We start from the raw sequence: 27,769 nt of genomic DNA on the forward strand, positions 1-27,769 counted from the left end.
CGAAACAGATGATCACAAAATGCCTCTCCTTCATTTTATCAAAAATCGTGTTCGAAAATTATGCGAATTTGTCGCAATAAAATATCGATACCCATCTCCATACTCATCTATATGTATACGTTTATGTCACAATCTTATATGCGATATCTGGTGATGGAGAAGTCATTTATTTTGCGAACAATGCAGTTCCTTTCTTGAGTCTGCAGTTCTCGTTTCAGTTTCAATCGCTTCAGTTTCGGATGTACGTGATACGAGTGAGAAACGGGAACGCCGAGTAGTTAGGGACAGTCGATAGTCAGACAGACAGACAGGCAGGCGGGCTCGACGGCTGGCCGCGCGCGCGAGACGGTCTTTCTCCACTTTCGTAGGTTTACGGTCCTTCGATCGTCGGATGAGCGATGCGTTCGGCGTTATTGCGCATTCCGACGAAACGCGCTCGTTCCAGTCCGATTGCCGAGTCGATCTGATCGCCTATCTCGTATGATAATGGATTGCGGGCACAATCATGGAATGGAAATGATGAAGAAACACTTCTTTCTCAATTGAAATTCACCGATCATGCGGTAAACATATGCATTTGATATAACGTAAAGTTGAAAATGTTATCCACTTTAGTTCTTAATTTTGTCTACATGTTATTTATATAATATTGTCCAAATTATACTAATTATATTATTTAATTTATATTATTATTAATATTATTATTATTATTAATTATATTATTTAATTATATTAATTTGGACAAACTTACTGTCTTTATGTATTAATCGAGACAATATTAATGATCAAGTAATTTAATCAGTATTGAAAAATTTGGATCGATTAAATCTACATTAATCAAATCGAAATTGTAATTATTTCTTTGTAATAAGAAATATCTTGTCATTTTTCTTTAAAATATATCTGTTTAAAGAATCGACACATCTTGTTTCTCAGTTTTCAACGGATTCTTTTGTATATACGGAGAGAATATAGGTATATCCCGTGCATTTCCACAATTCCTAGAATAATCCGCCGACTACTGCAGAAGATCGCATCGCATATGCGCCGATAAATATTGTTTACCGATAGAAAAGTGTCCGAATCGCGTAACGCTTCGGTGACGGCAAACGAAAAGAGTGGAGATGTTGAGGAGCCGGCTTATTTCTGAGCCAGGATAGAGGATGGTATCAGAAATCGATGACGGCTCAACCTGTCGTGTATCTGCGCAATAACACGTTAAAGCTACATGAAGGATAAAGTGCAGGACGAAATGAAGTCGATTGGGGGTGGAGGTCTCGTGAGTTATTTTTATATTAGGCTCGACCTATGACATATATAAATATACGTCGACGCACGTTCCTGAAATCGAATCGATTCCTCACTTTTTCGGAACATCATTTTCCGTTTTCATTAAATTGAGAACATTACGACGAAAAAAGATTTACTACATGAATTTCTTGGACGAATAAACACAATAATTGACACAAATATTACTTTTTATGGGTGCTGAACAAATCGAATTCGCGTATAGCGATCGTAAAACGAATTTGTGTACATGGCAACAGAATCATTTAGGAAATAAGGCAGTCTATACATGGAAAAGGAGTAGAGAAAGAGATTCTCCTTGACTTTATTTATTTTATATAAGATAGCGTTTTCTTAGAAATATTTCTTAATTCTAGTTTTACCGATTCTTTGTGCAAGTATTCATACGTTATTATTGTGAATAAATTGCTCGTACATATGCAAATTTTTTTCACACATATAAAATGCATTTCAAATAAATGTGCTGCTGCGGCAAATTAAACTGTAAATAAATCTAAAAATAAAATTTAGATTTATATAGTTACTTTTAGGAATTAAATCGTTGGAATTAATATTATCCTAGAAAGAAAATATAATTTATCAGAAATTCACTTGCTTTTTGAATTTTTCAGAAAAAATATACAAGTGAACTATCGATTTCAATCGCAATAATAAATGTTAATGGATTAATTAATTAAAATGTGTAATATCGTAATGAATTGGTTTGAATGATTAATAATGAATATACGTGTGTAATATCGACACGTTATAGACTATTAGGATTTTCTTTATTGCGTCATTTAGGCGAATCAGTATTGCGGTATTGATTTTCTCGCACTAATGCGGAAGATTCTCATAGCCATATATTTTTCACTGAATCTATGGACTCTCGTACGGATGTCATCTCGACGTCCATCTTACGGTTCCTTTCTCTCTTAGGGATGTAGCTTCTTTGAAAGATTTATATTCATCCGCTTTCTAGATTCTACAATAAATTGGCTCAACAAGCTTCGTAGCTTACTTCGCTGAGCGAAACATCGATCATGGATCCTTGCGAATGGATATTATGCATGGATCTATTGTATATTTACACGATGATGTATCGTTTCGCTCATTCAATTAATTTTGTTTAAGAAATAAATTAACATCTTTCTGCTGACAGATGTTTTTGCATAACAAAAAATAAATTGTTTAATCAAATCTAAATACTTTATCGTGCAATAAGTTATATAAGAACTTTACATATGTTTATGTAATTTTAAATGTTGCAAGAAAGAGTGTGTTTCGTAAAAAATTATAATATTTTATACTAAGCACCATGATTTGCACCATAGAAAAAATGATTACGATACTAATATTCGATATTTAGAAAAAAATAATTCCAAATAATTCATTCCAGTCGTGAGTTCATATTTTTATAACATAACTGCTGAATTTCATTCGCGTACGATCGAATATAATCCCATAAAATCTTTGGCGCACAATTGATACGATGCAGTTTTAACCGCACATTTCACGGGATATATCGCTTCTTGCTGTTTTTAACGCGACCCGCAAATAGAGGGGGAGGGATTACAGCAGTCAACGGGCAAACGATCGCGAGCGAATGCAGCAGGGCGAAAATAAAGCTTCGCTATACCTGCCTATTTATCTCTTCCGGACGGTGTCATTGAAATGCGCACGTGCAACTCGTGCACGGCTGCTTCCAACAATAACCGCGCGCGCGATGCATCCCGCAGAGATATCTTCGCGCTGAATGCACCGGCAATCGATTATCCCCGGGCAGGGCGACGATGTCGCGGAACGTCGGGGGTTCTAACCGAAATACGACAGTCCGTATCGCAGAAGAGGGAGCCGTCCGGGGTTTCCTCCTGTTATTCATAACCCGTGTCGTTAGGTCGTGCCGTGGCGCGGATTCGCCATCGTACGGCAAGTCGTACGGCTTATCCGGATTTCGCGTGCATCGTGCTTTCGCGAGATGGTGAATACATATATATATATATGTATATATATATATATTATATAGTTGGACGCATATACCAGGGATAACCTGTACCCCCGGCACTAATGATGACGCGCATCAAGAGTGCTGTTCGTACCGTGACTCGCCGTCGCTCGCGAGCCAAAATTTCTCTGCACACAAGGCCGCGCGTGACATTATCTCGAATTAAACTTAGACTGTGCTTTTGCACAGTGTACAGATTGTTTCGTGAGCTTTTCACTCGTATGACATATTTGAATAAATATAGAGACTGTTATTTCGAAAAATTTTCTCTCTCTGGTTCTTCTCAAATTGTCAAAATTATGTAAAAATTATATTTCTTTATATTCTTTCAATGACGAGTCTTCAATTATTAGATTAATTTAAGTAATTTGTGAGATCCGCTATCAAAATAACATAAAAAATATATTTTCTTACTTTACTTATTTTAATAAATAGTTTTCTTATTAACAAGTATCCTCTCTTTTTTCGATTTTATTTCACTCTTATTAATTGTAATTAATTCTTTTAAATAGAATTATAAATTAAAAATATTGGACGTTTTTTACGTGTAAGCAATAATTGGATAAATGGAGGCAGAGAGAGATTATCGAATTATATATAATATTATTATTGTAGTAATATTATTGAGAGAGTTTAAATATAAATTTCAGTTTTTAATGAGTTTTTATATGATTACAAGTTTGAAGAATTATCTCCAAATTTGTTAAAACTCTTGCTTTCAGAGATTATCAAAGTTCTCGAAAATTTTTCCATGTAATATTAAGACTGCGTCCATCTGCCATTGTCACAAGAGATTGTAAATGTCGATTTGTCTCGCTATAAAATATTTTGCAATATAAAATCTGTCATGGAGCTTCCGGTAAATTAGAATGTTTTCCATTCAGTTTGGCAGCTTCGTAAGCTAAACTTCTTCGATAACGTTCCAAGCGCTTGCAAGCGTCACGTGCATTCTGGCCAAGGAAAGGAAGAGATCACTCTTCGCCTGGGATATCCGCGTCTGATTTCGTTTCGCAAAACCATCCCGGGATTCGTTTCCGCGAATGTCTCGTTCCCCAGGATGTTTCAGATTAAAATGGTAGAACGGTTCGGTTGACGGAGATTGGTTTCAGTTGGTAGACGGTGGCAAATTCCCTATGCAAGAGGTGGTTTACCAAGATCGAGTGAGGCTACCTCATTGCACGGAAGCGCCCATCGAACCAAATCGATTCTCATCGCACGTATTGTCCTTGTTACGCCGACATTCGCCGTGATAGCGAAGGAACTCGCTCACGTCGTTACCAATCAGTAGCCAGATGTACAGCGAACTCAGATAATCCGAATTGTCAATAACGGATTACCTTTGAGAACGATGCTCATTTTGTGTGTGTGTGTATGTATGTTCGCGGTTTTAAATTGAAATATGTCATCGGAAAGAAAGTTTAAAGTGATAAGTACTTGGAAAGATAAAATGAAATGAACCCAGTAGAATGAGTTTTTCTATTAAAGTAAGCGATGCTGTTGAACCATTTCTGTGATCTCAGATCATGCTTACTTCTTGTTTCCTAAATAATTAACATGAACATATTTTTATGTAATTCGACCGGACAGCAATAATAGTTATTAATGAATATTAAGCTGTAATATCACGTAAATGATTCATATAGGATAAAAAGATAATTTTTCGCGAAAAAAAAACAAATAAAAAAATGTGCAACAAATTTTCGTATTGATTTGCGTAAAATATATTAAAAAAAAGAAAATAATTTTGTAGAAAAAAATATATTATTTAGCCAATATATCAGTAAAGTATATTTAATATATAAACATGTATCTTAGAATATTCCTTTCATAAAATATATAATGCAATACATTATCCACACGTATCATTATAAAATGTACAAAATGCATGAGAATTAATGTCCGTTCAATTAGAGGTAAGAGAATATATTACAAAAACGTAACGACTGATTGAGTGATATTGGTAATTATCTTAAAATGTCGGCACATTTATCGATGAAAATAATTCCCAATGTAAATTCTCGAAAATTGATAGTAAATGAAATTATTAATGTAACATAAATATTATCGATTATATACACGTCCATATATGTAAACGTTATGGTGAAACAGTAAATTAGTGAATATAATCTTCATTCATTAATTCATCCATTATAGCATATACAAGTAATCCTAAATAATAACATTAATTATTTATTTTTTGTAATACAAACTAAATTTGATCTGAGAAAGAATAGAGAAGATATTGTGGGATCTTAAAAAAATGACTATGTATATCTTATATTTTGCAACCCTAAAAAAATGTAAATTTTCGTCTTTAAAAATTTTATCTATATATTTCTTTTCTTCAGCGTAAATTTCCTAAATAATTTCAAGATGCATCCACTATAGTTACTCCACTAAAAACAAGTTTAAATTATTTCGTACGATAAATTTTCTGGGAGTACATATCTTAAAAATCTCTCTGGTTTCCACTGGCTACGTGGTCACGGCATGTTTACTCGCTTGCGTGCAATCTTTCTAATATAAGTAAAAAAAACCACTGAAACGGCACAACTTAATTTGAAATAAAATTGCTAGGTTTATGCCGGTTGCTTATAAGGTCGACCAACGTCAGGGAGCGTCATAGAATAACAACCCGAGAAATTACCTGTATTGCTCATCACGGTTAAGTTAATCTACAAACACATCTGTTTAATATTAAAATAAAATAATATTAAAATAAAATTGGTCACAACGATAATAATATTAAAACAAACATTAAACAGTTATTGCGAAAATAGCAAAATTTTACATCAGTTGAATATAATATTGATAAAATTTAATTTTGTAGCATTGTAATCAATTAATTATCATTAATTTAGTTAAAGATCGTTTATATATATATTTATATTCTTGGTCAGTGCGACTAAATTTTTGTCTTTTTTTAGCTTTAAATATATATTACGCTGAAAATAAATGTCAACTTTTTGTAAGAAGGTTAATAAAAAGCTCGTGTCGCAGCTGCTAACACCGAGATATTGCTTTCAGCAAATCCTTAACTTGAATCCTTAACTGAAATGAAGGAGCCTTTAGAAATACTGCAAAATCAAGCATTATTCTCACGAATAGCAAAATTCTGAAAATGTCTCCGGTGTCACAACAAAAAAAGGATACTATTTAACACGCAGATTTGCGGCGTAATATTCGTTTTCTCCTTGAAATATTCGTTAAAAAAAGGACATGTTTTATGTTAATCTTTTAAACATAATGAAAGTGTCAAGCTGTTGTTGTTGGAAAAATACATGCTTTCATATTTAGAATTAGAGTTGCACTTCAGATGCAGATTAAAAATAATCATTTAAGAGAGAAAGTAGCTTTTTAAAATAAAATATAATTTGTGAAAAGACGGAAATATAGTTACTTTTTTCTTGTAAAAATAATAGATAAAAATATTTTTTTAATGCAATAATTGAAATTATTAACTAAAAATAATAAATTATCAAAAATTCTTACTTGAAATAATAGGTGAAATTTTTGAACTTGCATTATTTATTTTAAATATCTTTCTTATATTATTTTAAACATTATGTAAGGAAAATTATAAGAAGAACGATGAAATAAATACATGCTTTCATTTAAAAAATAACTACTATTTAATAGTAATTTAAAAGGGCAATGATATAATTTAATAAAATATGAATAAAAACAAATTTAAAATACGTAAGCCACCCTTTTTTCTAAAGTATTTTAATAGCTGTGCTTTTTTTATAGTTTAAAATTTCTAGATGTTATGAGATAGTTTTATACTATCAATGCATTTTCGAAATTTATATTTGGTGTATTATAAAAAATATGAAATTAATAATGCTTATATTGCTTCATGTTAAACGCTTCGCGAACTCCACATCCTTCATGACCATTGATTTGCGGCCGAGTATAAAATATCGCGGAACCGTTAGAGGGCCCGAAAATTAATCGCGGTACGCGTTCGAAAATTGCACGAGCCGCTCGGAAATGGAAATTAATCGATTTAATTACGGCGCATCGGGTTAATTCCGCGGATATTAATGCCAATTCGTCCAGCGTTACGCGGTCAATTTAACATCCGGTCGCGACCCGCCCTGAAAAAAGAAAGACCGAAATAGTCCTCGTAATTTCTTGTTATAATTTTCTCGCTCGCGACACGAAAACGACCAAGACTAATCCATTTCGAGGGTTCTCGTCTAATTTTGCTTTAATCTCAATCACTCAATTTGTAGCGGTACTTTTTTTAGGAATCCTTAAAGGAATCAAATAACAAAGCTAATTGAATTTTCAATCACATATATGTGCATGCATAAATTTGCGAAAGAATATCTTTATTAAAAAATAAAAAAATTCAAGAATATTCGAAATTCATGAAATGTGAACAAGTGAACTATTTAGAAAACTATATTTTTGACATTTTATTATCAGAAAAAGTCATATACTTTAGATTATCATTTTCTTGTTTATTTTTAAGTAAATTATCGATTAAATTTTACGTCAGTTAGAAAGTTATTCGTATATCTTTTTTGCCGACATTTGTGAAGTTAATATTTATTTAATAAACTTGCAGCTACTAAAAATATAAAAATTAAACAGTTAAGCGAGAGCAACAAAAAATTAAATATTAATTTTTTTAATATTTAACTTTTTTAATTTTTCTCTTTTTACAAGACACAGGTTACAGAAGTTCTTTGACCTAAATGTGAGATCGAAAAAGCAGATATAAATTTTCAAACGATACAATCTATTCTCATTGATTGTAAGTTTTATGTGTTTCCATAAATAGGAAATGAATGTAATAAGTATAAAATGTCATACACACATATATAGATACGTGTAAGCGTGAAATCTTCCTAGACAGTTATCTCTTCAATTGTGCTTCAGAGCCGGAAGATTAAGACAAATTTTAATTAATAAGTTTAAAGTACGATGAGAGAGGAAAACGAAAGCTTTATTTCTCTTCTTCCATCGTATCTTAATCTCACATTATTTAAAATTTATCTCGACTCTTTATCGCTTGAGTTAAAAGATATATACCTGTTCAGAAACTTTAACACGGCACCATATATTACGTATGAATAATACAGTCTCGTGACAATGGCTTTAATTTTACTTAATATACCTTATTTTTTTGTTGGCGTAATCGCTATTGAGTCAGAGAGAAAAGTGCAGTAAAGGAAAGTAGAAAGCTATTGAGGATATTATTCGTCATTGTTACGATAGAAGAGATCTTTTTGCTAAGAGCAAAGTCCGTGAGAGCTTATCAATTTGTGTAATTAAGAACAGCCTTAAATTAAAATCCGGTGATGTCAGGCGTTCCACGCGCCGGAAGATTAACGCCGGCGTAAGAGTCCGCAATCTCGACGCATCGCGGCGAGATTTATCGCTCGTGAACCGTGGCGAAGGTGACGATAAATTACAAAAACATCACACATAAATCGCGCCACCGGCCTGGCGTTTATAAAGCGTAACGAATAAAGAGTGCGACTATTCGCAGTAACGACAATGCATTAACGTTGCGGGGGAGGATACCATTGTTCCCGGCTGCGAAAACGCAACGTGAAATTAAGCCGAATACAATTACGCCGTAATGAATGGCCGTAATAATCCAATTGTGTCACATTCTCAGAAATGCGCAAGAGTGTTGCGGATTGCGCGGTAAGCCAAGAATTGCTCGCAGGCCGTTGTAACTCATGGGGCGACAACTCCTAATTACGCCATCATAATACATCATCGTGACAAATTAGTAATCCTGCGAGACTTACCTGATGAGTGGGCATGTGCTGGGAGTTTCATTTATTTATGCCATTACCAACCAATCTTGTCTGGAGAATGTCTCTTTAGCGATATTCATACGCTCAACAAATGCAAAAGTGCATTATATGATATAGGAATAAAATGATTAAGGCATTTTTAATAAATTTTTATATTTATTTTTTTTTTTAACGACGAGAGGAATTAATTCTCAAGCTTCCATTTCGCGAAAATAAAAAAGCTTTAACTGAGTTTTGTAAAAGTTAAAATTATACATACACATATAGAAGAATAAATATAAAAAAGCTAATATACATAAATATTATAGAGAGGAAAAAATCAATATATGAGAAAGAGAGAAAGGAACTATACTATTTAGCAAACTTATTAATATATTATATCATTACTTAATTAATTCAATATGTCTGATTAGAAATAAAATCCAAGCATAAACAGTTTTATTGATGTATTTAATGGCATATCTTAAACATCTCTTTCTTAATTTATGATACAAAAAAAATGACGTCTTATTGTGTTAGTATGTTGAAAGCTTAGTATGTTACGTTGAATATTGCAAATTTTATAAATTTTCTATAAGAAAATTCTTTATTTTCATTCTCCGCACATCAATCGTATCTTTTCACAAGTACCTGCTTTATTCGATGATAATTATTTATAACGCTGTTACTATTTACAACTAATAACAAACTAATTACAAACTTTAACTGTAATAGAAGATTGGAGAACATCAGGGAAGTCGTCCAGAGAGTTTTGTCTAAGTTAACGAACCTGGAGAGCCTAGTATCGGTCGAAGTTTGTTAATCGATCGTCGAAGATTCTTAGAGATACCTCATGTGGTAATTGCTAGCGGTAACTTGTGGAGTATGTGACAAATTTTCGATACGCTTGGAATCAACTAAAATTTCAAAATGGCGTTTCTCTTAAAATTGTTAGATCAAAGTTTTCATTAATTAGGTGGAGACGAAGAAAAATGTCTATTACATATAAAATAGCCGCAAACAGAGATAAAATATTACTCGTATACGTAAGTATGGAATCTCGTTCTTATGTATGAATATTTTATGAAATAATCAAGAGGTACGCTGTAGCATAGACATCATCTCAAGATCTTGCTGAGAAGTGCAATATTCTTAAAAAATAATAATTCATATAAAAAATATGAGATATCTAGATGCTATTTCTAAGATACATATGTGCTCAATATTTAAAGATATTTCGTTATATCTATACAAATATATATATATATATATATATATATATATATATATATATTTAGATATACAACTAGCACATCAAATTATTCATATTTATATAGCAATAATTAAAATCAATAAAGATATAAAATGTAGCAAATAAACTAATTGTAAGTAAGAAAGCTTCTATATCAGCTCTTAATTACTGAGAAATAAAAATATGATTAATAGAAATCTAAATCATTATATTAGTTTCTTTCTTTCTATTAGAAAAAATTTTGTAATCAATTTCTTTTATGGAAACAAGCTAACAATTTTATCAACAATATCTTTTTTTTTTATATACCGTTGGCACATGTTTATTAGAAACATTTTATTTTAAATGTATATAAATTCCTTTTTCTCTCTTGCTAACTACTTGTCAATTGACAAAATTATTTATTTTCACATAAAAATTGTTCTTGACCGCTGCAGAGACCAATTTCATATATAAATTTGATTTATTGGAAATACACCTCGAATGAAAAACATAGGCGTGATCGATCACTTTTCAGTATTTTAATTTAATTGTCGATGTTATTTGGTTCCGATATATTAAAATTGACACAACATGAAAAAACTGAAAGAGTAATCGAGGTTAAAAAACAAACAAAAATATTAATTGAATTGTCGTGAAAAATCTGCAGGAATAATGACAATATTTCAAAGTTGTACATTTTAGTGGTAATCATTTAATTTTGTTTTAAATTTAATTACATTTGATAAAACTATTTGGAAGATACTACTTTTCGAATTAAATCGTGATTTAATGCATACTTTGCGAAGATGACAGAAGTTACGGTGTATATCTTAATATCTTAGAAAATATTCTACAAAGTAATGAGAATATTTCATAAGAAAGTATATCAGCTTGCTCCCCAATCCAATAAGTATATAAGTATGTAAGGAGAATGCAGAACAGACCGTTCTATCAACGGTTAAACTTTCTACTTAATTTCCGGGAAATTTTCGCGGAATTTTCCGCCAATCCATCCCTGGCCGGAATAAAGCAAAGAAGATTCCCTTGATAAATTCGCATCCGCGGAAGGAAGCGGAAAACTTTTCAATACGTTTCCTTCATTCGTGAATAAGAACGGCATAATGTGACGTATTTTGATGGGCAACGTGAATTTGACGCGCCGTGTAAAATTTTCGCCGGTAAGGTCGACGAGAAAACGGATCACCATGAAAGCAGCTTTATCCGCGGCGTCTGACGTTAGAGGGAAAAAGGCTTCGCCTAAAATTTCACGTCACGGGACGAAGTGGAAGCAATTTGACACGCGTCCCACCAACGCGTGTATATCAAATTCAAAAAAGCAGCGCTCAGGTTCCGTTGAAATACGATAACGCGTTGCTTTTTTCCATATATACAGCGAGCTCGCGTTTCTTTGCGCGTTAGTGTAAACGTGATGTTATGCGACCGATGATGTTATGTGACCATTCGATACTTGTAATAACGATAGTTATCGAAGCATTTGTTTGGCTGACATATACGGCTGGTTAAATACGATATTATTGAAACAACCGAAGATGGCACGGAATAAACGAAACATGCAGGAGAAAAATAGATATATAAAGGATATAATGCAATATAAGTTATTTTTATCAGTTTTATGCAGTTATAATTATTCATATGATGTGTATAAAAAGAAAATATCAAAAAACTTTAGTAAAACCATCTAATAAAAAATTTTCATGTAAAGTTGTGAAATATTTTTATAATAATTAAATTTTACAAAGGCAAAATTATCAGTAAAATTTACACGTTGATTATTTGCATTTATTTTATTTTAATAAGCTTTAAGAGAAAATTTATTTCATTCTGGATCGTAAAAAGCAAGATTTTTATAATGAAATTAATTAAATTAATAATTAAATTAACTTTTTTAGTTTAATGTAATAAAATTTCATATTTTAGAAATTTTACATTTTAGAATCAAACGTTCCTTAACAAATGTATTTTGCGAATAAAATGGTGGATGCGTTTACACAAGGATTGTAAATTACCATGAAATAACATGGTTGTTTGAAAAGAAAAATATCGTGTAATTTGCATGATTATTCTCCATTTTATTGCAAGTTACAATTCAACCTTGCATTTGTGCGACTACAATACTATTTACAATTTTAATTTAAATTCACCATCTCTACTGTTATCAATCAAATCAAATATTAAAGTATCTCTGCTTTCGAATAACTAAACTAGCGTGAAGAGTAAATACGAGAGTTTATAAAACATGTAATTATATTTTTCAACTGTAATTTTTTTGTAATAAACTTTACTGTATAAGACGTACATAATTCTAGAGATATTATTCGTATTATTCATCGTATAATTTTCATCTTGTTAAAAAAGTATGTTAGTATCAAAGACATACTTTAATTCTCATTAGGAAAATTTTTTCAATCATTAGTAGATGTTAGCTTCATATATGGAAGACTTAACACTTTGCTTAATATAACGATATAAAATACAAATGGTCGTTCCTATTATCTTAATGGCTTATGAAATATTTTCGAGTTTATGTTCGACTCTGTTAATGTTTGCTGCAACCGATAAGGTTCTTCTATTGCGGCATTCCTGTGGATACGAAGCAACGAAAGCCATTTGGGAGGGTAAGGATGGCAATGAAAACGAGGATTACCAGGTTAATCCTGAATTCGCTTATAATAACAAGGATTGTCATAAAGACGTTTACGATGCCGAAGCCCGTAGAGATTGCAACGGAGATTGCGCGCTAATGATTGTTGTTTATGTCAAGAAATATGTCGTATTGTTCTATTTTCGTTACTGCTAAACATGAAATAAGAAATGCCGTCATTAAATGTGTCCCGTTTCATTCATTAAAAATTTCTCGATGCAAATCTAAAACATGAATTACTTTAAATCATATTTTCCTTGTTAATACATGCGGAATAGCAGCTATATAAGATATAATTTGTAAAAGAATATAATAAAATAATTTCAAGTATGTTTCAATATCTAAAAAAATTAAAATATAATCGAAAGATCAGATTACTTATAAAAAAGTGCGATTGCCTAATGCTTATTTTGAATTTTGCAAAAGTAAAATTTCATAAACTGATGAGAAATATATTAAACTGTTTTCTTTTATTTCTTATGTGCAATGTTTGTGCATTGTAAACATTTTATATATCATGTGTCACTTTAATTTTGATATTGCAAAACTCCTTGAAGAATTTTATTTGAAAAAAAATTGATATGAGGATTAATTAAAGATGTAAGATATAAGGAAATGTCAGAAAACATAGTACCATTGAAAAGGAAGGAATATAAGCTGTAAATAAATATATTAAAGAGATGAAAATATATATTAATATGTCTAATTTCAAAATCAATACTCTCGAAAAGCTAGCTTTATAAGAAAAAAGTTTACTTGACATTTTCGGCTTATTCTTGTACAAGAACTTGGTTCCCATCGTACCATCTACATCTCACTCTATATAATATAATGGGAAATTCACATAAATCGCCTTCGCGCTTTGCGGTTGCGCCTAAAAACAACGGAGAGATCGAGCGAAAGCATCGGAGGATGGATAATCAAAGATTGATGCTGGCACCTGCCGCGCTTCGTCCAATATCAGTCGGATGAGATGATTGATCGAGACATCAAAACCTTTTATGGCTACGCCGTCTAAAAATCCGCTGGGATATTACCGAGAACAGAGGCTTCGCCGCGAATATTTTCGCTCGCCACTATCTCGTCCGTCTATTCCGTGTTCAACTTTAAATCGAATTTCATACTTTGCGCGGAGTCACGCTCCGCGAACCGCAAAAAGAGACGGTTAGCATATGATGGGATTTGCCGGGGAATCGCAATTAAACTTCCACGCGCTCCCGGAAGCTAAAAAGATGATCGTCGAAACGACGGAAGTGAATGCGAATGGTATAGTGAAAAAAACTCGCCTCTTCTTTTATATAATCCAATTTTCATGTTAGGAAGATAGTGGAAGAAAATGGAAAAAATATTTTTACATCTATATTATATTTTATACAAGATAATATAAAGATTATACCTATTAAGTGACTTATATTAATCGTATTAATTATTTTAATTATTCATTTGCGTACGATCGAAATATAATCAACGAAAAGTTTATTTTTGTTAAGAATAATTTACATAGTATAATAATTACTTATATATGTGTTTATAATTGCGATTAGGATTTTCAATTTTGTAGGAGCATAATTGAAATTTGTAATAAGATCCGATAATCATCCAAAATCATATACATGCACATTTTAAGCAATAATTACATCTCGATTTGTATGCACATGCATAAATTTCTACATTGTCATAGTTCTGTGTGTGCACAAATATATACATACATATTTGATTGTATGTCATTAAATCCTTAATCCTAATCAAATCAATTTGCATTTTGAAGAAAAAAGAATTCCATTTGCAATTAATTCAAAATATTTTTCTCTTGCACAAAATTCTTTTTTTCCTATTACATGTAAATTATCTGCAAAACAAAAATAACTTGGAAACTATTTTATCACGTACATTTATTACATATCAACATTATAATTCTTTATTTTCAGGTATTTTTTTAGCACATCGGTGTGAATTTATAGAGATATCTCGAAAAAAATACTCAACTAATTGATAAAACTGCATAGTTTGCAGATGGATTATCCTAAATCACACGCGCATAGAACAGTAACACATTAATGGCTACTTGCCAACGTTGTCCCTTCCGTCTCTCTTGTGTCGCATCGGGAGCTCAGCTATCTGGAGTTTAATTAGATACCGAATCGCGTATCGGGGTTTGAATCGCGTTCCACGTGACTTTGTGTCACGATCGCAAATTAAGTGGTTTATCGCTCCCCCTTGTTACGACACATCCATGACCGATGCAATTAAGCATTTAACAACACAATTGCACAATCCACTCTTTTTATCTCACAAAGTATTATTTGTTCCCGATATCGGAAATTAACTAGACTAGCTAGACAGAATTTTGCCTATCGGCAATTAAGTGATTAACAATGCTGATTGCAAAACGGTATTTATTTTTTAAACTGTAGCGCGTGAAATTCCGTTTCGGAAAGCATAGATCTCGTTTGAAAATTCAGTTGTGAAATACGATGAGAGAAGAAATATTGAGAAATATTACACATAAAAACTACATATACAGGATTATGAAAAAAATATTTGCTATTAAATAAGGAAAGAATAGGGGAATATGAGGGGAATGTGAGATAACAAAGTCATAAATATGCGTTATGGATATCAAACTATGATCTTTTATTTTTAACAATAAAAAAACTGTGGAGTAATAGATAATTTATATAGATTATGTGTTTGCGCACATATGAATCAAAAGTACATAAGGAAATAATGGATATAAAAATGTTATAAAGAAAAAACACATATAATAGATATCACATATTTTTATTTTCCTTTATAATATGGACATAGCATATGTTGTGTGGGTTTCATGCGACATGTTGACGATTTTAGTGCGGCTCTATGCTGTCAATATTGATTTATTTTAGGCAAGAGAGAACTTGCGCTCACTGATATATATTGGACATATTGGTTTTTCGACTTTTCGATAGGTATTATTCATGTATTTTTTATTGTTTTGGATAAAACATATATAATGGTACATCGCTTTTTAAATATAATATATAAAGTAATTGCACAAGAGTAAATAAATGCCAATTGTTTTATTTATCGCATTTTGGAATATTTTTTTTTTTTTCATAAAATTTTACATTATAGGATATATGATTGCTTTTCATTTAATCTAGGTCACTGAATATTGGAATTATGATTTGTAGTTGAGTACAGTGTGTGTCTACGTGGAATGTAATAGACAATACTTTATGTAATGTCAAATTCTGACATACACATATACAGACATAATATAGTACACATATATAATCCAGTATTGTTTAAACTATAAACGAAAGAAAATTTTAAACCATTTCATGAATATAATTAATTGATTTTCGTGTCTTATATAAAATAAATACTAAATATCTTATAGTGTTATTTTGAATATAGTAAAAAATTATGCTACACACATAAATGTAGGAAATTTTTAAATTTACAATATATGCGTTTTATATAAGTGCAAAACTTTATCGCAGGTTAGTTTTTTTACTTATTCCGCGTTGCTTACATGCAATCTTGCTATCATATCTCATCTCTATGTCCCGACTTTAAGCACCGAAGCGTAATGTGATTTCGCGCATGCGTTGTTTATGCAACAAATGCATTTCGCGTGCACGTTTTGTACGGAACGCACCTCTGTATTTCGGAGAGTTTAGTGCCTGTTTACCTTAAAAGCCGTAATGCGGCTTGACGCGTAATTTTCCGCAATGCGCGGATCATGTAACTCAGTTTGCCAGGCGGAGCGCGGCTGGTTCCGCAGGGGATGGATTCTCCCTAGGAGGCATTTCTGGATCCAGGTTCGCGGATTTGTTCCCTTCGAGGAGGCTCGGTACGTGTCGTGAGAGCTGATCTCATCGGGCCGAAAGTACGGGATCCTTGCTGCTGTGAATTTAATCAGAACGCCCTCGGATAGGCTGGATAGCGAAAGTTTAATCAGACGCCTAACCGGCCCGCCATTCGATCGCGCATTTCGCCCATCGTCGGCGTTATTTTCGTAAATTACTTAACTCCTCCCAGCACACTTGGGACTGATTACCTGCTCGTCATTACGTAACTCCGGCTGGACCGCCAGCAATCAAAGATTTAATCAGAGGGGAGAGCGCGAGTGGATCCTACGCACAATACATCATGCCGAGTAAGGGGATACAAATTTCCATCTGCTTCAGATAACGCTTACACTTGTTCTCGTTAAAGGCCGAGAATTGTGCATCACGGCTTAATAGGATCTTAATGCGTACTATAACATTTAATGCGCATAACTTCTCTCGTCGCGGACCTAACTCATCTGTTTCAATTTACATCTTGAGAATGAGTAAGCGTTTTGCGTTAATTACTACGATATTATATATTATTATTTATTTTAATATTATTTTCATTTTTATTATATTTAATTTTATTTTAATTTATTAAAGTTTTTATGTAACTAATATTTTTTTTCTTGCACCAATTTTTTAATTTCCGCGATTGTAGAATAATCATATTTTTTAATAATAAATTAATATTTTTCTGACTATACTTAATTTGTTTTTAAAATAATTAGGATAAATATGAATTAAATAATAAATTATATAGGATTGCAATAATATAAACGATAAGATAGATTGAAAGAAAAAAAGTAAAGAATAAAGAAAACGTAAAATCGGATATGAGTTAAAAACGATCGGAAACGAATAAAGACTTAATAATGAGAAAATTTTAACTAATGAAATATGCAAGAGTGAAAATAAATAAAAATGTCTATATGAATGCAATCGATAATAATATCCGTGAAAAGAAATAAAATCAAGTAGCAGTTACAAAACGTAAATAGTGAACGGATAGGTTCTCTTTGGAAAAGTAAAAAATAGATATTTTTTCCATATAAAAGAGTCAATACCTATAATTTATGATATATTTTCAATGTAAAATTATTCGGGAATATAGATAGATTCGAAGACAAAGCTCGAATATATTTTTAAAAACTTATTTCTAGGATTTCTTTACCGTCTTTTATTTAACGTACATACAAAGCAGACACGAATTCTAGCAACCATAGGAAGTACCGGAATGTTAAAGTAATACTATAAAAGCAATTCATGCTTATTATCTCACCTGCGTGTTCATGGATTCTGCAAACTCGGGCCCATCACTGAATCCATTATACCGATCTGAATTACGTATAATTAACTAGGAGAACAAAGAGAATATATCTCACTCGATTAATGCTGTTTCTTCTGTCCTCCGGATCAGACAAAGGGATACATAATTTTTCGAGAGGGCGCGATACGCCGAGAGGGGATGAGTTAGTGACAATTACGGCTTTATCGGAGCTCATTTAAGCCGCGCTCTGAAACATAATGCGCCGTGCATAATATAATATTATCCCGTTCTATGTTAAGCAATTTATTACGATAAATACAATATAATAAAGGACGTGCAGGAGACCGTTTGCTTTATTAGCGAGGCATGATTCTGTCAACTGTAAAACGGTGAAAAGGAAGGCTATATGACTCGTGCACAACGTACAAGTTAAATATGCATGTCACCGACCACGCTAAAGTTATATTAGTCACGACGGATATTTCCCGCACTTTTATGAGCCTCCTTTACCTTTACCTTTGCCTTTTCGCGGCACGATATCATCATCGTGTACAAAGAAGAAATTGCGGCGGTGTAATGCGATAAAGAATTCGGGCGACGGAGACTATTTTAATTAAAAGCGGATGAGATGTAAGCATGAAATTGCCATCTGAAATTCGCTCAAACGCTTCGTCGTCCTCGGCTCCTTTTTAGCGGAGTTTGCGTATCGTTTGTTTTAATGACGATGTTTCAGTAATGATGTAATTTAAAGGGCTTGTACTGCAACGTCTGTGGTTTTATTGCTTCGATTTATATTTCGCTGTCACATTTCCGCCTTTTTATTATTACTTCAAATGAATGTCAAAGTTCGTATTCATAAAAAAAATTCTTATTATATTATAAAAACTGATTAATCTGAACGATAACTATACATTATGTTATAATTATAAATTTTATGGCGCTCAAGAATATACTTTGGAGTAATATAAAATGTATTATTCAAATTGAAATATAGCAGTCACACAAACTGTAAATTTAGATTAAAATTCAATGTAAGATATTTATATATTTGAATTTACTACGTATAATGACGAGTTAATGTTTTTACGACGAGATTAATGTTTCAGTAATGATGTAATTTAAAGATATGCAACGTCTGTGGTTTTATTACTTCGATTTATATTTCGCTGTCACATTTCCGCCTTTTTATTATTACTTCAAATGAATGTCAAAGTTCGTATTCATAAAAAAAATTCTTATTATATTATAAAAACTGATTAATCTGAACGATAACTATACATTATGTTATAATTACAAATTTTATGGCGCTCAAGAATATATTTTAGAGTATTATTAAATGTATTGTTATTCAAATTGAAATATAGTAGTCACACAAACTGTAAATTTAGATTAAAATTCAATGCAAGATATTTATATATTTGAATTTACTTCGTATAAACATAGAGTTTCCTTCCTCTCTTTCCATCATAATTACATTCTTAACAAGTCATGATAAATGAGACGAAAAGGCGCGCGCAATAAATTAGCATAATGCTTTATTAGTTCATTCTCCAAATTGTGCTCGCTACACGCGATGTTTTACATAGATATCCTTTGAGCGTACGAGCTGCGCGTACGCGAGAGCATTATCATTAGCATCACATTGTCCATATTACATGTGATATCGCTTTTGGCGCAATTTAGTGACTCGGTAATATATACCTGTTTCTATGCGGGTAGCTAATTACAAATAGCTTTTGTATTAATACGGACCAAGCAGGACTCGTCTCTCAGGGGTCCTTTCTCGACTTGACTTGACCGCTTGCGGGTACGTGGCACGCGCGCGAGGTCTCTCAAGGAACACGTGGGATCGCTTTCATGTAGGGTCGCATAGAATTACAAAGGCGTTTGATCCTTCGCGTCGACAAAGTACCGAGGACCACAATACCTCAAGTGCCATTCAGATATGTGCGCGATAAGTTGTTCGAATAATAAAAAGAAGAACCGCTCGCTTTAAATGCGTTAACGTCATGTCACGTACGTAATGTCGATTAATTCCAGATAGATTTGCATTGTATTTAAATTTCTTTAAAATTTTCTGTCAAATACGTTATATCTGATAAAAGTTTAGAAACATTTGGAAAGTTTCAAAAAGTCAACACTTATAAATAATGTATTTTTATTTGCATTAATAAAATATTCCATGTATCAGCGATTATATGGCTCGTTATCGATGAAACAATGTTTCTCTCGACAATTTCTTTAATAAGATAAAATTTACATATTTCAAAAAAAATGATACTCTTTGTCTTTTCAATCATTAGCTTATAAAATATTTTAATTTGCGACAATCAATTCTATCAACAGAACACATGACAGTCAGAGCAACGCGAGAGTCTGTATTAATCAGTATAATTTATGCGCGTAATAACTATGCATTGTGATGTCGTATCATAACGTATAGCATAATTATTTATGTTACTTCTACACATACGAATATAAATATTTAAATCTAATGTTCGCGTTAATACATTAAATGACTTAGCCGTTCATTAAACGGATAATATGATTAAAAGTGTAATTGATCGTTCGCTCATTGACCGTATGAATTTCCACGTTGATAATCTCGCGAGACAACGTTGCGCCGAATAAATCACGACGTGACAGTTCGCGCCACGTGTAATGTAATTTTTCGCGATAAGGACGATAAATGCGCTGATAGATTAGAAATGTACGTATTACAGCGTTGGACCACATGAAAAGGAAACCATACGCGATACATCAAGTCGCATATAAAACTCTAATCTCCCTCATTAATAATTGTGAATAGCATTTGCGAACCCCCGGCTGTCGCGATGCGTTTACGAAGCTATTTATCTTTCTCGCGCGGCACTAATCATAGCTGGAGTAATTGTGGCTGGATTTTACCATTAATGAGAAACTGGTTATTGACGCAAGCGCGGATCATTTTGATAGTTTCGCGCTATTTCCCTCGGGATAGCAATTTCATAGGTAAATCCATAGAGATCTTCTCTATGCATTTGCAGGTCACATTTTTCTGCAGATTGTTAAATATGAAAATATTTAAAAAATAGTCATCTATAATTTCGTGCCTTTTGTCAAGAAAAAAAGAACAAAAAATGTGTTATTTAAAACTCTTCTATCAAATAAAAAACAAATTCTATATTTCTACCGCACACATTTTGTAATTAAATTTCCATTCATCAATTAACTTTTAATTAATAGATATCATATATCGAAAAAATCAAGTCAATTCTTATCGTACAATGTGAATTTGCAACATTGTACCTTTCTTCTACAAATAGCTGTTTTTAGAATATTTACATTCAAAGTTCGTTGCGCTCATACGCAATAGCAATTATTTTCGAATGTACGGACTGTACGTGCTGTTTGTTGTAATCGATAAGTAACTGCGAAACGAAACAACTGCAATTAGCAACGCAAAATGTATAAAACGTGATCAATTACGTTTCTATCGTTCATCGATATAACGCCCGTCGAGCGCCCAGCACGCGTTTGAAATATTTATCACGCATATAGTGAATCTTGATTCTGATAAAATATATTAATTGTCGTGCTATTTATTTATAAATAGATTAACATCAGGATTTTAGCACACGATAGATATATATTTATTATAATTTTTAATATAAATATATATATTTTTTTAATATAAATATATATTTTAATATAAATATATAATTTTTAATATTTTTAATATAAATATGTATGATGGATGATAAAAATCACAAGTAAAAAATACGATACAATAAGTGAGACAGCCGCAAAATGTTCTCTTAGAAAGAGCTATTTAATAGAACGGACCTTATCAGTGCTGCAGACATTATCTCTTAGGCTATTTGCATGACCAAGTTGGTTGAAGTGCGTTTGTTTGCGTATCGCCAAAGCACGTGTCGGACATGGTCCGGTGACGAGAAACTTGATTGCGCTCGATCAACAGGTCTTAAGATCGCGACAAGCGGCGCGCTTTAACACAGAGCGGAGGTGTCACGCTTGGGTAAGCGCGACAAGTGCAAGTATATTGGAATCTTGAACTTTGATTTACGTAGCAGCGCCGTCGACTCATGAATGATCGTTGACGGCTCGCCAACACATTAATCCGTGAACACATGGTCAACTATTCCATCACATATGTCAAGCCAGCGAACAGTTATACTTTTAATCTCTAGAAGAAAATTATATCAGAAACACAGATTAGTCTTTTTTGAAATTTAAATAAAAATAGAAATTAAAGAGTTAATAAGATTATATTTTAACTTATATTTTAGTAACTCGTATTTTAAGTTATTAACTTTTAAATGAACATTAAACATTCTAAGTATGAAAAATTTTTTAAATTGTAAATCTTCCTCTTTAGGTGTTCATTCATTATCTAAAATGTTTCCTGATACGAACATAATTCACTTTGAATTTTCACTTTAAACTTTTTTATTTTAAATCAATCAAAGTTTTGTAATAAATAAATTAAAATGGTTATTGAACATTACTGCAGAATTTTTAAATCAAATTAAAATATTTTTACTTATATATATTCATACATATACATGTATATAAAAGAAGTATACAAATTATATATAGTCTGCATGCAATCTCAAAAAATTGATTCGTTTTATAATTGAAAGGAAAGAAATATTATAATCTCAAACAAATAAAAAAAAACTTATAATAAAACGAAGCGCGGAAATATAGAGAAAATATTATATACATTGGAAATGCACGAAGCAATTAGTTAACATATTTATAATACACAGAAGAATGAAGATTTATACAATAATATCTAATGACAAATTGTTAAATACAATATTCTCTTACATTTATCATTTATCATTTATAATTTATCCTATAAAAAACGATAAAATGTCATAATGTCAGATGTTTGATGTTCCGTTTAAATTGCATATTTATCATGATTTTAACGAGCGAATCTTTGTCGATGCAAGTGTTATCTTAATTGTCGTTTGTTCGTCGGCATTGCTGCAGGTAACGGAAACAACACTCGATACGCCTTTTCGTGCAACGTGTGAGTAAGTTTGTGAGTAATTAAGTACCGGAATGAAGATTGATTAACTACGCGGATGCTCGTTAAGATCTCATCGCTTTTGTATTGCGAGTTTGTCGAAAGCTCCTCTCCACCAGCTCATGTTTTTGCCACTTAGGACTCGAGGAAGATGTTAATGTTTGATCGAAGGAAGCATAAAAATGGACAGCTATAAATGATAGCTTTAAAAAGTAGTTGTAAAAAATTAATATTATAAATATAATTTTGTATGATGCAATTGATTGACGTAAAATTACTTATTCTTATCCTCTATTTATTCTAAATATTTTAAAAGAGATATATTAAATATATTTTAATATTTTTTAATTATTTTTATTAATATTTATTTAATTTATTTAAACGAATATGAATTCGCCAAATTCTCCAAGGAATTCGTAATTGAAAAAAATGGCAATATATAGTTCTTAAATATACATACTTTTATCTATGCGATGAAAAAGCGAAATAGAAAAATAGTACGCATCAATGGCGCGTTTCTCGATGATTGTGTACATTTCAACAATTCGTAAGCGCGATATTCACGGTTGGATTGGAGATTAATTCAGCCAGGCTCTCAACGGGCGGTACGTGACAAACGCGAAAATTAAAAGCCCCATACTCGCCAGTTACGTCGTCGAGCATTTTGTACCTCGGGATTAATCGCCAAACACAATTCGCAACTCGGTACTTCTAGACTAGTCACGCTCCAGACCGCGACACTTCGCGAAGAGCGGATGGAATTATGTTAGCCTTATCGCGTTAACCCGTTTCCAAATGATACGTATTTACCTACGATCCATCCGCCTGAAATTGCGGTGGAAGAAAAATAACGACGGAAGAAATTCCGCAATGTTAGAGTGTCGTACAACGACGACTACGCGGCTGATGCGGACGGTTTCCCGCCGGGATAAGTGTCCCGGGCGAATGAGAAATTTCCGTGGGAATTTTAATTGAGCTTCTGACGACTGAAGCGCAATAAGCGCGTAGGAGTGCTGGCGAGTTCCGTGCTTCCGGCTCGTGATATCTCGTCCGTTACTGCCGAGAGTAAAAGCTCAGCTTTCGCGCGCAGTCAGAGTTCGCGTAATTTGCGTAAATATGTTTTTATGCGACGTTTGCTATCGCTTTTCATTCGAATGTTTCTGCTCGCTTTGCCTCTCTTACTCGCTTAATTTCGATAAATTCAATAAACATTTTTAACACTTTTCTTCCATCGTTATATCTCATGATCAGTACAATTATTATTATTTAATATAATTATTAAATTCATCTTCAAATCAAATTTGTTAATACTATTTAAATTGAACTTCTTTTATCGGTAAATATATTTTTTTATCTTTTTCCCTCATCTTACATAATATTTGATAAAATAATATTTGAAATAATATTTGATAAAATCTTTAAAAAACATTTAATAAAAATCCTCTTGTATTTAATATAAATTTTAAAAAAATCATGTTTTTTATTTAAATCTAAAAAAAATTTTCTTATATTTATCTTCTTGTATCTATAATATTTTCTTTTCATTTTCTTTATCATTTTAAATACAATTTTGTGAAGACGTCGAACATTTTTTGATATGTGTGTTTACTTTAGACGCTTCAACAATTTGTTTTGCAGTCATCTGCGAATTTAATGCCACTTTCAAAATTGCTCGTTTTTCACAAGGTGTTACCACTGCAGGTCGCTCTAAATTACTTTACTCTTTTTTACCTATTATTTTTTAGATTTTTAAAATATTTTTATGACAAGATATTTTCTAGATTCTTATAGTAGATTTTATAATTAAATAATTTTCTTTTAACAAAATCAAAATAAAATCTATTTCACTATTGTGTCAATCTATTTCCATGATCCATTTATCAGATAAACTTTATATATAATATTTAAATATTTAACATTCGCATGGAGAAGCGATTGCGTTTCCTGTTACATTTTTATAAGTCAAACAATGCAGATTTGAAGCGCATAAATGTCATGCAATAATTTGCGTCTTGATAAGATAAGATTACTTTATATATTTGCGTGCATGTATGAGACTAAAATCATGATGATAAAAAATAAATTGTGATATTTTTCATATATAAATATTTAAGACTTATGAAATTAATTTTATTAACAATGAGATTAAGCGCAATTCAAAAGTTTGCGCATTGACATTATAAAATACTGTTTTTCATTATGACAATAATTCCTAAGATAACAAAAACATATTCAAAAAAATTCTAGGTAAGCTATTTAATGATACCTCGCTTTTTTCATATTCGTGATATCGAAACTGCCCAGCTTAATAATGTCGATTTTTATTATTTAAAAATATCTTATTCGCTGAATAAAATATAATAAATACTTATTTATTAATATAATTGCAACTTATATTTTTTGTAATAGTGACATATTATAATATTGATATTATTCTTTCTTATGCACGATAATATAATATTTCTAATTCATTTTGCATCTGCATCGTGAGTAATAAATGTCACTCTTACATATGCAAGATGCGTTTTTATTTAGAATCTTCGGGAGATAAAGCCGAGAAAAGAGCCGTCAACTTTACTCTCACCTTTACCCTCCGCCGTCGACGATCGCGTCAAGTGTAAATTGCAGTAGATTCACCCGATCTGGGTCAGACTCTCTCTGCATGGGTTACCGGAACTGCGACCTGAGCGCTCCACGATTAAAACGAATCCACGAATGTGGCAGATCTTTTGAATAGGTTTCTCTACGCGAAAGCAGGGTCTTCTTTCTCTCAGTCAAGAAGCTCCATATCGCGCTGGGAATCATACTTACTCTGGGATCGAGCTTCTTGATTTACGATCTGAAATACGAGGCGTAGCCTTTTATGGGGTTCAAGTTATATAATATATTTTATATATATATATATATATATATATATATATATATATAAAGCTAAGATCTTTTCATACGCGCGGGATTCCCCTCGCGAAACCGTTTCGATTCGTGGAATTTCAACGAGAAGGGCTTTGTGCGGTATAATGCCGATTTAATGGGCGAGTTGAAGCAGCACGCGAAACACAAAGAAAGTTATCACGGGCAAATTGTACGGTTGCAATTAAATTATAATTGATCCTTAACTTATATACACGAGACGAAGAAAAATCACGCATATAATACGAAAGCGAGGTCATTGACGTCTTGAGAATGAAAATGTGCAATGAATAAAAATACCATTGAAATATTCGGAACATCTCAAATGTATCATTCCACTCCCTTATGGATCCTCTGATTAATTTGGAGCGGTGAAGAGGCACGTGGAAAATGTCTGTATCGATATAAACAGTCAACTATCTTGTTGTAGAATTGCATTACAATAATTAAATTGATATTTCATTAAACTGATTATTCAAGTAGCGAAATGTATCTCTCGATATGTGCGATGAATATCTGCGAAATGCCAATTAGTTTAATCGAGTCGAGCGTTCACCTTCTGACGTGCGTCACGTGCGAAACGAAAGCATAATACAGTCGACAACGCGACGTTCGTTTACAAATGTTATACCGGAACGCGATGAAATCGCGCGGCACACATTATTTATGCCGGTTTATTCGATGTCCGACCAGTTTTTTGCGCCAACTGTCAGTCGCTTTATACGTGTTGATGAATTTGGACTTCAATTCACTTATTGTCATCATTCGTTGTTGAAAAGTCGGTCACTTGAGAACATAACGAATGACATGATCGATCTATTGAATTATAAGTTATCCTAAAAAAGAAAAATAACATGCCAAATACACAAGAAAGTATCTTTACTTGTATGCGATAATTAGAATTTAAGAAAAAACAAAAATTAAAACATGCACTTGTATATATTTGATGCTTTTTATAAAATGAAAATGTTTATCATTCACCAGATGCACAACAGCGAAGTTGATTACGAAGATTGCATTGATCTGTAACAAATATAAAATAAAATTTATAGCAGCAATAAATAAATAAATAAATAATAAAGAAATATTTTTATTAAAAAACATTTAATATATATTTTTATTATATTATACTAAAATAGGCAATATTTTAAAAAATAACTACTGTACGTATCGAATTTTATCCAAAATTTATAATTAATAATTATATAATAACATATAATAACATTCAAAATTTATATTATATATGTTATAACTCAAATAACATTCTTTGATATTAATTATAATGAATTGATTAATTCCAAAATATTAATTATATATTATACTGTAAAATAATATTCACTTTCATGTATTATGTAAATAGAGAATGCGTATTATGCGTACTATAAAATATACTAATTTATTCTATACTTTAATATTATTAATATATTTATATTGTAAATACTTATTATTACATTATACTTAATAATAAGAGAGAGTATAATGTAATAATAAGTATTTACAATATAAATATGTTAATAATATTAAAGTATAGAATAAATTAGTATATTTTATATATATATATATATATATATATATATAAAATTATATATATATAATATATACATACATATGTATGTATGTATGTATGTATGTATGTGTGTGTGCGTATGTGCGTGTGTGTGTATGTGTAACATAATCAATATTAAACTAATAAATAATTTAATCGAAAGTTAACATCAAGATTATAGTATAAAAAAAGTACTGTTAGATTTCTCAATTCTAGATATACATTAATTAAAAACATTTA

The 27,769-nt window shown here is 31.6% G+C and overlaps 2 long non-coding RNA genes across 2 annotated transcripts in view; both read right to left on the reverse strand.

The window, feature by feature from the left end:
* Positions 1-27,769, reverse strand: part of LOC145962458 (uncharacterized) — a 345,107-nt gene that overhangs the window by 123,629 nt on the left and 193,709 nt on the right. The gene's annotated exons all lie outside the window — the stretch shown is intronic.
* LOC145963351 (uncharacterized) lies at positions 25,467-26,902 on the reverse strand. The gene is made up of 3 exons (XR_014436139.1): positions 26,540-26,902; positions 26,284-26,377; positions 25,467-25,912 (listed from the first exon to the last, which is right to left on the reverse strand). It is a non-coding gene; the product is annotated as an uncharacterized LOC145963351 (long non-coding RNA).

This window comes from Camponotus vicinus, unplaced genomic scaffold, assembly GCF_025532165.1.
Source record: "Camponotus vicinus isolate PSW18456_S1 unplaced genomic scaffold, iyCamVici1.0 SCAF_12, whole genome shotgun sequence".
NCBI lineage: Eukaryota > Metazoa > Arthropoda > Insecta > Hymenoptera > Formicidae > Camponotus > Camponotus vicinus.